The sequence below is a fragment of the Tachysurus fulvidraco genome, chromosome 1, assembly GCF_022655615.1.
Source record: "Tachysurus fulvidraco isolate hzauxx_2018 chromosome 1, HZAU_PFXX_2.0, whole genome shotgun sequence".
Taxonomy (NCBI): Eukaryota; Metazoa; Chordata; class Actinopteri; order Siluriformes; family Bagridae; genus Tachysurus; species Tachysurus fulvidraco.
In genome coordinates this window covers 47837039-47851572 of record NC_062518.1, presented here as the reverse complement: position 1 = coordinate 47851572, position 14534 = coordinate 47837039, and the positions used below count along the sequence as shown (strand labels likewise).

Sequence of the window (14534 nt, the reverse complement as noted above, 5' to 3'; positions counted from 1 at the left end):
TATTTTGCTCAGATCTGATTTTTTTGTTTGGCTGTTCACATTACCTTTTAAATGTGGCCTATATCAGATACCAGTGTGAACAGTTTGCTGTTTCGAACTGACCCACATGCACAAACGAACAATAACAATGACGTCACACGCAGCACACCGTTGCGCAAAAAAGTTGGCGAGGTTATGAAGTAACTAAGCATTTTAGCGTTTCTTTCCAAATGTTTGTGTAATGGCAGCCGTAACATTTAATCAGCAGGTGCTGAGGACGAGAAGAATGAGGAGAAAGGGAGCAAAATTAACTATTTTGGCCTTTTGCGGGGTTATGGCTGCAAATTCACTACAGAGGTCTATGTGGATGTGGAGACGAAGCCAGGAGTGGTGGGAATGTGACGTGAATAGCTTCATAGAGAAGCAGTTTTTTGAAAATTTCCGAATGTTCGGCTTTTGATTATCTCTGTCAGTGCCTCTCCTCAAGATTCTTGCTGCAGGATACTCATTTTAGGCGACCCATCTCCACACGGAAACGTGTAGGAGTTGGGGTGTATTGGCTGGCATCGGGGATCAGTTACTGCACGGTGGGTAACCTGTTTGGCATTGCCAGGTCCTCTGTGTGCGCGATTGTGCATGAATTTTGCATGGCCGTGCGCCATGTCCTCATGCCCGAGTTCATAAAACTGCCCAAAGGAGATGCCTTCCAGGAACACTGATTCACAAAAGAACTTTAATTGACAATGTTTAAACATAACATTCTCAAAGTGCAGAGTAACAAGAAATGTTTTTCATACATATGATGAAATGGTCAGTTTTGTTCTGAAAAAAATACAAAAAATGAAATTCTCACTTGGCCAGGTTTATGTAAACACCTAATCCATGTTCCACACAAGGACTTTTCTTGGCCAAAAAAATAAGGAAACCTGCTCATTTATTGTCAGAAAATAATAATATTCAAAATAAAAAATATTCTGCTGTAGTGCAAATCTCTGTCTATTTAATAACAGTATAACGTTCAAACTGTAACCTGAAATCAAACTGTACAATATAATCTAAACTGTAATTAACGTTTAGAATGTTGAATACACTTTGCATAGATTGAACAACAATACTGAAAGCAATTAACAATATAGTGATCTGATTTACTTCTCAACATTATCATCATCATCATCTGGAGGTCGGTAGAATGGTGGATGTCCTGAGGCCTGGCTGAAGGGCTGCTGAGCTGGACCTTGAGAGTGTACATGGTGGAGGCTGAGGTGAACCCATGCAAAATGTAGGAAGCTGAGTAAAGTTGTAAAAGGTAGGCTGAGGCGGCAGTTTTCTTGAGTTGTACTGCGAGGCTTCTACTGGTGCCTGGTAGAAAGGGGGCGTTGTCTGTGTTGTTGAGGGCACTGCTGATCTTTTCACTGAAGATTTCCAGTGTTGCTTCCATTTTTGTCTTCCTTTTCCTGCTCTTGGCCGATGTAACTGTAAGAAAGAGGAGAAAGTGTTTGGCATTGTATCACTATTACAAAATAAACAGTTAGGTTTGGAGGGTAGGGTAGATATGACTATTAGGAAAAACTTAGCAGTAATTCATTAATAACAGAATACAAAATAGTAACGGATGGGTTAGCTAAGCAAATGCTTTACTAGTGATTTAGCAAAAGCCTGATAAAAGCCATGATGATTCTTACTTCCAGAGGACTTGGTGGCTGCTGTGCTTCTTTCAGTGGTCTCTGTAATGCCTGAAGCTGATGAGTTTTCTCCAGATGTAGATGGTGTAGAAGACACAGAAGATGCAGATGGGAGTGACTTTGTGCTTGTATCATCTGGTGCAAGCAAACATATCATGTAATGCTATAATGTGATGTATTCAACACAATCATTGTGAACATTCAGTTAATATGATAAAATAAAACAAAGTTGCTCTGAAAACTTTTTTTTTTTTTTTACACAGGCCTGTGTAATGATTCAATGGCCCAATTGTTTGTTTAACAGTAAAAATGTATAATTTTACCTCTTCTCAGTGGAAGAACCATAAACAAGTAAGAATGCATGGTTTTTTCATTTCATGGCCATGCAATTAATAAACATGTTTATAACGGCAGTCAATGGGGGAATGGGGAAAAACAGCCCTGATACTAACAGCCCTGACTAATTAATTATGTCACAAATTTGCATAAAAATACACAAAAAAGTAAACTGGATTTTTTTTTACCTTTAATTACATTCTTGGAAATGTAATTAAAGGTAAAAAAAAAAATCCAGTTTACTTTTTTGTGTATTTTTATTTACTTTATTTTATTTTATTTACTAATTAATTATGTCACAAATTTGCATAAAAATACACAAAAAAGTAAACTGGATTTTTTTTTACCTTTAATTACATTCTTGGAAATGTAATTAAAGGTAAAAAAAATCCAGTTTACTTTTTTGTGTATTTTTATGCAAATTTGTGACATAATTAATTAGTAAATAAATATTCAGCAATTTTGATTAGAACTGAAGTTGTTTAACAAATTTTTGCAAAAAAAAAAAAAGTTTGTATTTTTATATTAGTTTAGTTCATGAACATCACTGGTAGTGTTTTTTAAAATGTCCACAAGGGTTAAGATCATTACCACCTTCATTTTATATTTATCTCAGTTTTATTTCACTTTTTGTCTATTTTTTATAGCAATTTTAACTTTATTGCATAAAAAGCATGTGTTTGTGACAAAATGTCCTAGATGATTTTAAAATATTATATGTACATGTATAGATTTAGATTTTATTCTGTTTATCTGCTTTTCTCTTTCAGTTCCTGCATCAGCTGTCACTACTGTAGAGGTGAAGATTAATCAGACTGCTGCTCTGCCCTGTAATCGGAGATGTTCTCATCAGGCCACATGGATCAATGACCAAAGTTATATAGTGGCTCGGTGTGATCAGACATCCTGCTGGTCAGAAGAAGGATTTAAAATCTCCCATAATCAGTATTTGAAGGGAGATCTGACCCTCATCATCACTGTAGCTGATGACAGTAAGAGGAACATATACACGTGTCAGTGTGATGACAGAGACGTTAATTATTTTCATCTCCGCATCGAGTGTAAGTGTGTTTACTGCTCTATAGTTTATAAACTCTGATTTAGGTTCAATGTGTTATATTTACATCCAGTTAAAATACAGTCTGGTGTTTTATTCTCCTCAGCCATCATATCATCAGTTCAAGTGAATCCTGGTGAAGATCTACAGCTGAATTTACACTTAACAGACCAAGTGGAGGTGATCTTTAAACACAGAGATTCAACAGATCCACATGGTGTACAGATCTGCAGTGTGTATAAAAGCTTACTAAACTGTACAGCTGAATACACACTGAGAACGTCACTCACTAACACACATCTTACACTGAGAGGAGTAAAGAGGACTGATGGAGTTTACAGTATCAGAGACACGATGAATAACAACATCCTTCATACTTACACAGTAACAGTAAGAGGTACGTATTCAGTGTGATTTGTGTCAGTGTGTAAAATTCAACAGTCTGATATTAGTCAGAAATCATCGTGAACATTCAGTTAATATAATAAAATAAAACTTAAAGTTGCTCTGAAACTTGTCCGTATGAGAATCTGTCATTAAATTCCACATTTTCTATGCACAGGTTTGTTTACTAGTAAATAAATTCTCCTGCAGATGATTTACGAATAAATAAATGTTTAAAACTAACACTGTAAATTGACCAGCGTCTGTTTAACAGTCTGAACAAACCTGAAGGTGAGTGAATCTGTATCCATTAATAACAAAGTATTATTTATTTTGTACATACTTAATTTCTAAATCTTTTTTAAAATATTTTTTTCTTTATTTATTTTACCATTATAATATAATACAGTAACATGCATGTTTCTTTTTCTTTTCTTTTTTTTAGAAAAATAAATTAAGTTCTGCATATTTAAAGCAGGTTAATGAGCTGTTTGTCTGTTTTTTCCATTCATTTAGAAGCCCTTATCCATGACAATGTCTTTAATGTTGTACTCATAAAACATTGAGTCTTGAGGTTGTGATCTTTAGGAGGTCTGTATGCCTTTGTGTTCTGTTGAATATAAACACTGGGATTTTGTTTAACAGATGTGTTTGTGCCTAATCAATGCAGGTCAGAGCAGCACTTAATCATTTATCCGCTGTCAGGATGCTGAGCCTCAGGAATGTCAGGAATTTCTATAGTCATACTGTTTGAAATTGTAAGTTTAGCTGCAGGAAGGATTTATACAGAAATATACTTCCAAGTTGGTCCCGATGCGGTTGTCTGCCATCACAACTGCTCCGACTATGCTTTGTTAATTTTTGTTTATGGAAAGTTCCAGAGGGACATTCAGAACTGTAACCTCCTCTGTTTCACTCAGATAAGGATGAACCCAGCAGTACCAGTAGTTTTTTTTTCCTTCCACAGGCCTGTGTAATGATCCAATGGCCCAATTTTTTGTTTAACAGTAAAAATTGCAAATTTTACCTTTTCTCAGTGGAAGAAACCATAAATAAGTAAGAATGCATGTTTTTTTTTATGTCATGGCCATGCAATGAATAAACATGGTTATAACGACAGTCAATGGGGAAAAACAGCCCTGATACGTAAATGAGGGAGAAATAATAAATCTAAAGCTACACAAAAACTAACAATGCATAAAAGCCAGTGTTATTAGTCATCTTTAACATTTCTTAAACTGTAATAAAAGGTTAAACAAAAATCGAGTTCACTTTTATATTAAAAATAAATAATTTTGTGTGTATTTTATGCAAATTTGTGACATAATTAATTAGTAAATAAATATTCAGCAATTTTGATTAGAACTGAAGCTGTTTAACAGATTTGTGCAACAAAATAAAAAGTTGATTTTGCCAAAAAGCTGATTTAGGTTTAATGTGTTATATTTACATCCAGTTAAAATACAGTCTGGTGTTTTTTCTCCTCAGTCTTCAATTCATCAGTTCAGGTGAATCCTGGTGAAGATCTACAGCTGAATTTACACTTAACAGACCAAGTGGAGGTGATCTTTAAACACAGAAAGTCAACAGATCCACATGGTGTACAGATCTGCAGTGTGTATAAAAGCTTACTAAACTGTACAGCTGAATTCACACAGAGAACATCACTCACTAACACACATCTTATACTGAGAGGAGTAAAGAGTACTGATGATGGAGTTTACAGTATCAGAGACACGATGAATAACAACATCCTTCATACTTACACAGTAACAGTAAGAGGTACGTATTCAGTGTGATTTGTGTCAGTGTGTAAAATTCAACAGTCTGATATTGGTCAGAAATCATTGTGAACATTCAGTTAATATAATAAAATAAAACTTAAAGTTGCTCTGAAACTTGACCATATGAGAACCTGTCATTAAATTCTACATTTTCTACACACAGGTTTGTTTACTAGCAAATAAATTCTCCTGCAGATGATTTACAAAGAAATAAATGTTTAAAACTAACACTGTAAATGAGGCCCAGTGGGTGTGTTATTGGTGTTCAGTTAATCACACTCACTGGCACATGGTGTGTGGTAAATCACTAATAAACTGTGTGTGTGTGTGTCTGTGTGTGTGTGTGCGCAGAGCCGGATTAACGCAAAGGCAAACTAGGCACGTGCCTAGGGCCCGATTGGCGGGATGGGGCCCAGACAGAGGGACCATATATATATATATATATATATATATATATATATATATATATATATATATATATATATATATATATATATATATATATATATATAAATAAATTATAATACAAATAAAATAAAATGTACAAATGTCCTATCTACAATTTATTTCATTATTTATTAATTAAATACAAATAGTGACGATGTTTATTTAAACCATAGACTATATTTATATAGAGGCGCCAGCCAGTTAAGTCCGAGGAGACGTACGCTGCGCGGCGGTCAGACGTCAGAGCGGGACAACAAATATAGCAGGCAGGTGTGTTTTGAGTAGTAGGCTGACTTTGAAGATGCTTTCGGGTGCGGCAAAACGTAAAAAGAAAAAAAAATGAAGAAGGACAAAAGAAGAGACAGCGGGGGGCTTTGCAAAAGTTTCTGTCGGGCAGCCGTCTGACAGCTGTGAACGCGGTGGAAGATGCGGCGGGAAATGCGGCGGAAGACGCGGTGGAAGATACAAGTTTTTAATAGTCTGAATACCTTTAGTTTTCCATAGTTTAAATCCTCCATCCTTATATTTATTATTATTTATTGTTAGACGGTTTCTAAACGGTCTTGATGAATGTGAAGGGGTCATGTTTGCCTTCTTGTTCTTAATTACAACATTTATAAATGTGGTAAGCTATTGTATTTTGCAGAAAATCTTAATTACAACATTTATAAATGTTGTACGCTATTGCATTTTGCAGAAAATCTTAATTAAATGTGTTGATTAAATGTAAACAGAGCAAATAAACTTATTTGCTCTGTTTACATAGTTTACTGACACCTATTGGTTATTTGCTGATACTACTGCCTTAACAATGACACTCCCAATGGATGAGGATAATTTAATAGCATTTAATAGAGCCGTGTAATGACGTATAAATAATGAATATCAAAAAATAGTCTGATAAACTGTTTAATATACAACATAACCAATTTTTAACTAAAGACTGGGCTATTAAAATGTGAATTAACTTTTATTAGTAACTTTGTTAAGTTTCAGATTTCAATTCATAAATAACATCGATGGAGGGGGGCCCAAAAAATGCAGCCTGCCTAGTGTAGTCCATTTATTTAATCCGGCTCTGTGTGTGTGTGTGTGTATATGTGTGTGTGTGTGTGTGTGTGTGTGTGTGTGTTGTACAGATCAGAACAAAATAGTCCTGATAGTGGTGGTGCTTCTGGTTGCTGTATTGATCGTGTTAATCCTGAACCTGAGGAAAAAATATCACAGTAACCGAAAAGATGATGTAAGTAACAGAGACGTACAGCACTGTGACATCAGAGATCACATGACTGTGTTCTGTAATAAAATCCACATCACCCTGAATAAACATCACTCAGTTACTACATGGACACTTCCACAGAACAAATATAATGATCACCTATAATAACTATTATAAATAAATGTCTTTCAGTCTCACAGTGCCAACTAAATCCTCTATAGGTTCTTTATAAATAAACACTGAATTTATCTTCAGTTTTATTCATCAGCTTTTAAGGAGATTGAATTTACTGAACTTTAGGATTTACAGCTAGTGATTAATATTAATATATAATGTAATAATGTATATATACATATTATTTCTTCTACAGTATATTGAACAGAGGCCTAGGAATGGACCCTCTAATGGCACAACAAATATGAACCTAATGGCGAACCAAAGAATGTTAAGACAGAGTGAGAATGAAAGTGACGAGTAGTAACAGAGGGAAGAAACTTGCAACTACATACAGGAGTATGTGGAACAATGAGAGATCAAAAATCAGATGGTTGCACAGGAATAAATGACATGTATCTGGATCTACAGCTTTCTCCGTCCCTTTGTGCTTCACAACAACTGAAGAATATGACCTGACTACAGAATCTGCTTCAATACTCACACCTAGACCTGACTATTGCAGCTTTTTTTTTTTTTGGAATCAGACCCTGGTTTAGATGTCCACACCTACACCCCACAACAGGCCTTCAAACTCATGGAATATAGTCTGTCCTTCTCTGGGATCTGCTTCAGTCCTGGTTCCTCAGAAGTGTGATTTGTGTCCACTGTGGGAAAATAATTTTAAGTCATTGTTTTAATTCCTTTTAGTTCTAGCATATTTTTGTGGATCATGCTGAAGCCAAATCGTTACAATGCTAGTTAAATTCAAACTTTACATTAGACTTGTGGTTCCTGTATCTCATTCATTTGAAAGGAAAGGGCAAGGTAACTCAGGATATCATCTGTCCCTTGGTGAAATCTGTCCCATTGTTTAAGGTGGCCATTTGAATCAACGTCTGAGTCACGAAGGAATGCCAAGCGTTAGAGGTGAACTCATTCCTATGATAATGAAGGTGTCTGAGAAAGACTGTTGTTTTAATTGGATCAAGGGCAGGTGAAATTCCAGGATCTGGTGTGGGGCTGTTACATCCTTTCATGCACCATAGGGTTTTGTCTCTATCTGATGGGACTGCCCCCTATAATGTGTATATTTACAATGAATTACAACTTAGTTAGACTTGATGACTACAGCACCCATGCCAGTACACTCTGACTTGAAGACTCATGTTCATCGAGTGTCTACTCAATAATGAATACTGCACAAGGAAATCCAGTGCCTCTTTTCCACCGGAAAGAACCGGGTGCTGGTTCAGAGCTAGCACTGGTGCTGGTTCAAAGTTGGTTCCACTGGTGAACCTTCTAAGAACCGGTTTGCCTTTCCACCAGCTAGAGAGCCATCACAGCGCCGAGTGTGACGTCACTGTATACAGTATGTGTCACGTGTTCCAGCAACATTAGCGCAGCAGCGGCAAACACAAACACAATGGTGGATGTTCTTTACTGTTAATGCTCATGGCTTTGTGAACCTACATTGGCATCCAAACGCAGCAAATAAAACCTGTACATGCAGCTCCATGTAATCTGTATAAATGCAGGTTGTAATCGATAAAGTACTTAACGTTATTTTATCGTTAACACAGAAAAAAGTTAGCCTTAGCATGTACAGCTACCTACTCTCATGTGTGTTGATAATGTATCATATTGCGGTAAAGTAAAAGTGTATTAAACATTAGTATACTTAAGGTACATTATCAAATGCGATAACAGTAGCCCCGCCCACAGCATCTGACGCAAGCAGTTCTTAAGTCTAGACCAGCAACGTTTTGGTGCTACTTAAGAACCACTTTTCCTGGTTCAGAGCCGGTGCTTTGGCGGTCGAAACAGACAGAACTGGTTCTAAATTAGGCTCTGGCTCCGAACCAGCACTCAAACTCCCTCTGGGGAAAAGGGGCACAAGTCTCCTAGTCTTCTCTGGAAAAAGTTTACAACAACACTTTCCATATGAACAGAACCTTTTTTACAAGTGAACCTCCTACAAGAACAGAGTCAGTTCAGAAGGCATCAATGTATCACATGTATCTCTGCACTGACAGTTATTATTTCCAGGTGCTATGTTTACTGACAGTCAGAAGAACTGTGGTGCAGTGATACTTCATTGTAAGGGGATGAGTGGAGCCAAACCACAGCAGCAACAAAAATAAATGCCCCTCCTCAGCATGACAGAGACACCAGACAACACGCCACATGTGGAGAACAAGCTGAAGGTCAACTCATACTACCAGATCACAGATATACACGTCTATGTAGGTCAGGGTATATTCTGGCAAACGGTTTCCCTGTTGCGGTTCGCAATTGGCATAGCAAACTGTAGCACACACCGTTTACCAACCCAAGATGGGTGATTCATGAAGCACAACGTTCCTTCCGTTTTCCCAGCGCGATACCATAGAAAGGAATTAAAATACGAGGCTCCAGGTGTAAGAGGCGGGGCAACAGTTACAAAATTTCAAACTTAAAGTTCATGCAAGCAGATATTAATAGACAGGTTTCAGTCAAATATTTATGGTTTATTTAGCAAAATTCAGTGTTATAAACATGCATTTAGGAATCAAAATAATAAAAGATAGTCTACCACACCAAGTTGTCAGAGGAAATGTAACTTAACCAAGTTTTGGAGAAAAAACAGAAATAATTATCCATTAGTTTTTATTTATTTATTTTATTTAACCTTTATTTAACCAGGTAGAATTCACTGAAATTAAAATTCACAGGAGTGACCTGGCCAAGATGAGAAGCAGTACAAGTAATTCAATAACAGACTTACACAATACAAACAAAGTTTTTATAAGTTATATAGTTATTACGAGAAGGGTTGAAAGGTCCATGAAAGGTCATCCTATGCTTCTCAGTCTTTATTTGTGAATCAATTAAAAATCCAGTTAAGTATAAAGAATTCAACAAATAAGACAGTGGCAACAACCCCACCAAAGCATAACCTCCATTTTGTAATAACATTATGTATTATTTTATGTAATACAAGTCCATTAATATGGATTTTAACCTAGTTGTTTCCAAACGGATGGTCATCATGTCTCCCGAGGAGTTGCCAGATGGCACAGAGGGCTAGCCACACTTTTGACATTTTATGAACTACGCCTATAGAATTTATTGAACGTTATCATCAGAGAAAAAGACTACCAACCAACATAACTTATCAAATCATTTTGTATTATTTCATATGTATGGTTTGTAAGTTTGAAATTGTTTCGTGTCATTCATTTTCTGTGGAAGGGGACACAAACTAGGATGCACATTGCATACTGCCAGGGGGTCTCATGCTGATGCAGTTTTAGAACCACCGAATGTTTACCACATTCAGAAATAGTGATGGTGACCACTGATGTGGACATTCAGACTGCCATTGAAATCATCTACAGCTTAATCTTTTTTTCTTACTGTACATTAGAGATGCTCGAATCATAAACGCCACCCAAATCGACAGCTTCGATATCATTTAATACTTTTTTAATGAATGCTGTTTTAAATGAACGTTCATTTATTTAATATATATATATATATATATATATATATATATATATATATATATATATATAGATAGAGAGAGAGAGAGAGAGAGAGAGAGAGAGAGAGAGAGAGTGAGTCTCGGGCCGGCCACGACTGCGGTGCCCTTGAGCAAGGCACTGAACCCCCCAACTGCTCCCCTGCGCCGCAGCATAAATGGCTGCCCACTGCTCTGGGTGTGTGTTCACGGTGTGTGTTCACTGCTGTGTGTGTGCACTTTGGATGGGTCAAATGCAGAGAACGAATTCTGAGTATGGGTCACCGAACTTAGCCATATATCATGTCTCTATATATATATAAAATGCATGTTATTTCTTATTAGGCTACCCATCCCGTGAGTTACCCGCAGCGCACGCGATAGGCTTTGATCCAAATGAAAATGTGTAATGATGGAACTTTAATTTTGCATTATTGTCAAATCTGTAATTGTTTTCTGCAACAAAATATGAATAGATAAATATTGTGCAATGATGACAATATTGTTTTTATTTTATTATTTTATTTTATGATTATTTAATATGGAAAAATAACTTAACACAAAAAGGTTGCAAGGTGCAATTTCATAATGAATTTCGCAAAGGAAACTTTACACACTACAATGGCTGAAGTATACAAACTTAACCAGTTGGCGTTGTTTTAGTAATTAGGCTACATTTAGTTTTTTAGTAAATAAATACAGAAATATGCAGTATTATAAACTGTAGGTATGTAGGATGGATTGCAAACATAATTATTGTAAATATGTCTGTCAATACCATTATTTAATAAATAATCAGGTACATGGGCTGGATGGTAATAATAAACAAACATATATTATTTCAGTGAAATGCTTTATCAAAGTATTTACGTGAAATGACCTCTATGAGGCGTAACGTTACAGGCCCTATCACAGGTCAAATGGATGTGGCTTATGCTAGCACTTAAATTGGCGGTTTCTTGGTGCGGTTGTTACAGGTACTGGCTGGTACCACATAAACAGTGTATATGCTCTCTCTGCAAACAGGAGAAATAAATCAGACAGGGGAAACTCAGCATCCGTTTTCAGCAGAAAAGGATTTATTAAACATTCACAATTTAAATCCTCCTCTGTTACAAACACTGAATGTTCACTTTGACATACACAGCTTCAAAATAAAATACCAATTGTCCCTTTTTTTTCTTCATCTTTCAGCAAATACTGAGTTATAAGTTTGGTGTGATTAAATAAATCAAAATGACAATAACCAGGTGTTACTCTGTAAGTTAACTGAAAATAAACTTAGAAAACATATAGCTTATGTTATCACTTACATATGGTTCTTAAATGCATTTTGCATTTCCAGATAAAGTTATCTTTACTCTTCCTAAAATGCATGAGCTGACAGATTTTTAACTTCTTTATTTTACCACTTATAAAATATATCGCATTTGTTTTTATCCTTAACTTTCAACCATGACAAAAATTAACATTAATTTTTAACATTTTACACAATATCAGATGTTTCAAAAGTATTAAGACTTTACAAATATGTTTGAGGAGCTAAAAATACATCTCTGTCTGACGTGACTTGGGCTGCAGCAGGTGACGTCATCAGGCACGAAAATGCGGCTGCTGCTATATATACATATATGTCCACATATTTGTAACACAGCCTTATTGGCGGACATTAAAACATTCAGAGACATTTTAGCCTATTAAACTTTGAGTACTTCGCTTAATCTACGATTTCACCAACCTGCAAACAGGAGAAATAAATCAGACAGGGCAAACTCTGCATCCGTTTTCTCATCTCGCTCAGCAGAAAAAGGAAAACCGCAAAGCCGACCGAACTGACGCAAAGCCCCCTGGAGTACGATAAGCACCATATTACCCCTGCTGGCGAACTCCACAATTACTCCTGACATTTCTATAAAATGTTTTAGTGCAAGGATGGTGGGACCAGGTTCGTTACCCCAGAACAAATACTCACAAACTTTAATGAACAAATATTCACAAACATTAATTATAACATTACAGAAACTACCACAAATGTGATATCACTTTAGTGGGCATCACACGGTCTCTGAACTTTTACAAGATGTCTTTGGGAACAACTTACACATTGAGGAGGGGCACGTTGTCAGCCGTACTTCGAGAGGATGATATAACAGTTGACAACTTGGCGAAGATTTTTAAGGTTTGTTCTAATTAAACTGTTTTAATCATCGATAACCTATAAACGTCCCCCTCCCGTTGCTAATGAAATGTGTAGCAATCAGCATAAACTTCACTTACGCAAATTGACTTCAGTTATATTAAAATCTTTTAATATAAAAAGTGACATATACATGATTTTTTTATGTACAACTTTAAAAGATTGCATTGGCTAATTGCTAAGAATTATATATATATATATATATATATATATATATATATATATATATATATATATATATATATATATATATATATATATATACATACACACAATTAGTTTAAAAATCAAATCATGGAATCATGTAGGACTTAAACAAGCCAACTTTTTTGTTGGTTAAAAGTGTTAATTAAATTCAATATAATTATTATGTTGTATTGTGATTGAACTGTTCTCTTGATTTCTCTGTACATGTAGGTAACACAATCAAGTGTTTACTTGACCAGTGACCAGGGTGTTTCAGTTTTTTCCATCCACATCTGGATTCTTTAGTAGTTTGGATCTCATGACTGGTAAAGGAACCTTCCAGGTGATGGGGGATGAAATGTCTGGGGCATTACCAAGCCCAGTCACAATCCCATTTCACCCAAACCCTGGTCAGAGTCGACCTCGTTTTAGTTTTTCAATATCATCCACTGCTACTACTGCTGCTGCTTGCACACCCCATCCTGCAACTAATCAAAAAATCTACCAAAGGTAAGTTGATTTTTGAGTCTGTTTTTAATGTTTTATCTTTTTTAATTTAATGTTTTCACAAAAATCCAATCTCTTTTTACTGACATTCTTCATTTAATACTTTGTGGAACCTCTGTTTGACAAGATGATGGCTCTGAATCTTCTATAACCAGTAATAGTATACCATACATATTTATTAATACAAAATAATAGAAAATGGCAGAAGCTACAAAACCAGAAACAAACAATTAACCTAAGATGGTAAAAACTGACAAAAAATATTTTTTTCAATAATGTGTTGTGTGTGTAAAAAAACACATTACAAGAATCTATGAGTCTGGTTTCTAGGTTTCTAAGTTTTCTGATATCGTTCATTTCTGTTGCAATTTTAAAGCACTCCAAAAGTCTGTGTTTAGAATATTCAAAACATCTGTTAGACACAATGTGCGTGTGTGTTTTTCCACAGAACCATTTTCCTTGGTCAACTTGAGGGTGACAAAATAGTACAGGACAAGGCCTTGGTAATCCCTTTTAAAGAGTCTGAGGCCTGTTTGTCTACCATCACAACCAAAGTTAAAGAAGCCCTTGCTGTGGGTGCTGATGAAAACATCATTTTAACTGATAGTCAAGGAAACCTACTCCTTGATACCCCTGGCACAAAAGGTTCACCACAGCTCATCAACATGCAAGTTACTACTTAGTGTATTACCATGACAGTACCATTCTGAATTTCACTATTCTATTTATCCGGTCTGTCACAGGTTCTTCTTATTGGAAGCAGAGCTCCAGGCACTTTTTTGCCATCAAAGAAGATATTTTTGCAGAAATGAGAAGAAGAAAAAGAAGAAAACTAGGGTAAAATCAAAATTGCTTTCACCAGAAACGTGTATTCATCTTTGAACATTTAATATATGTAAACAAAAATCTTAAGTGCTTTAGCGATTAGCCTAGTCTATAGGCTATCAATTCTTATCACTCGGCATCTGTGATTTTATGTACAACTTCGAATGGGTCTAGATGTACAAACCAAACACTCCCACTTTTGTGTATTTTACAGAGGTGGGAGTGTCTCTTTCAAGTTAAGGTCCATAGATTGATGATGATGAATCACAATCAGAA

At 35.7% G+C, this 14534-nt stretch overlaps 1 long non-coding RNA gene across 1 annotated transcript; it reads left to right on the top strand.

The window, feature by feature from the left end:
* The first annotated feature begins 5824 nt into the window (after positions 1-5824).
* On the top strand, positions 5825-8383 carry LOC113649492. The gene is made up of 3 exons (XR_003442157.2): positions 5825-5939; positions 6809-6912; positions 7259-8383. It is a non-coding gene; the product is annotated as an uncharacterized LOC113649492 (long non-coding RNA).
* The last annotated feature ends 6151 nt before the right edge of the window (positions 8384-14534 follow it).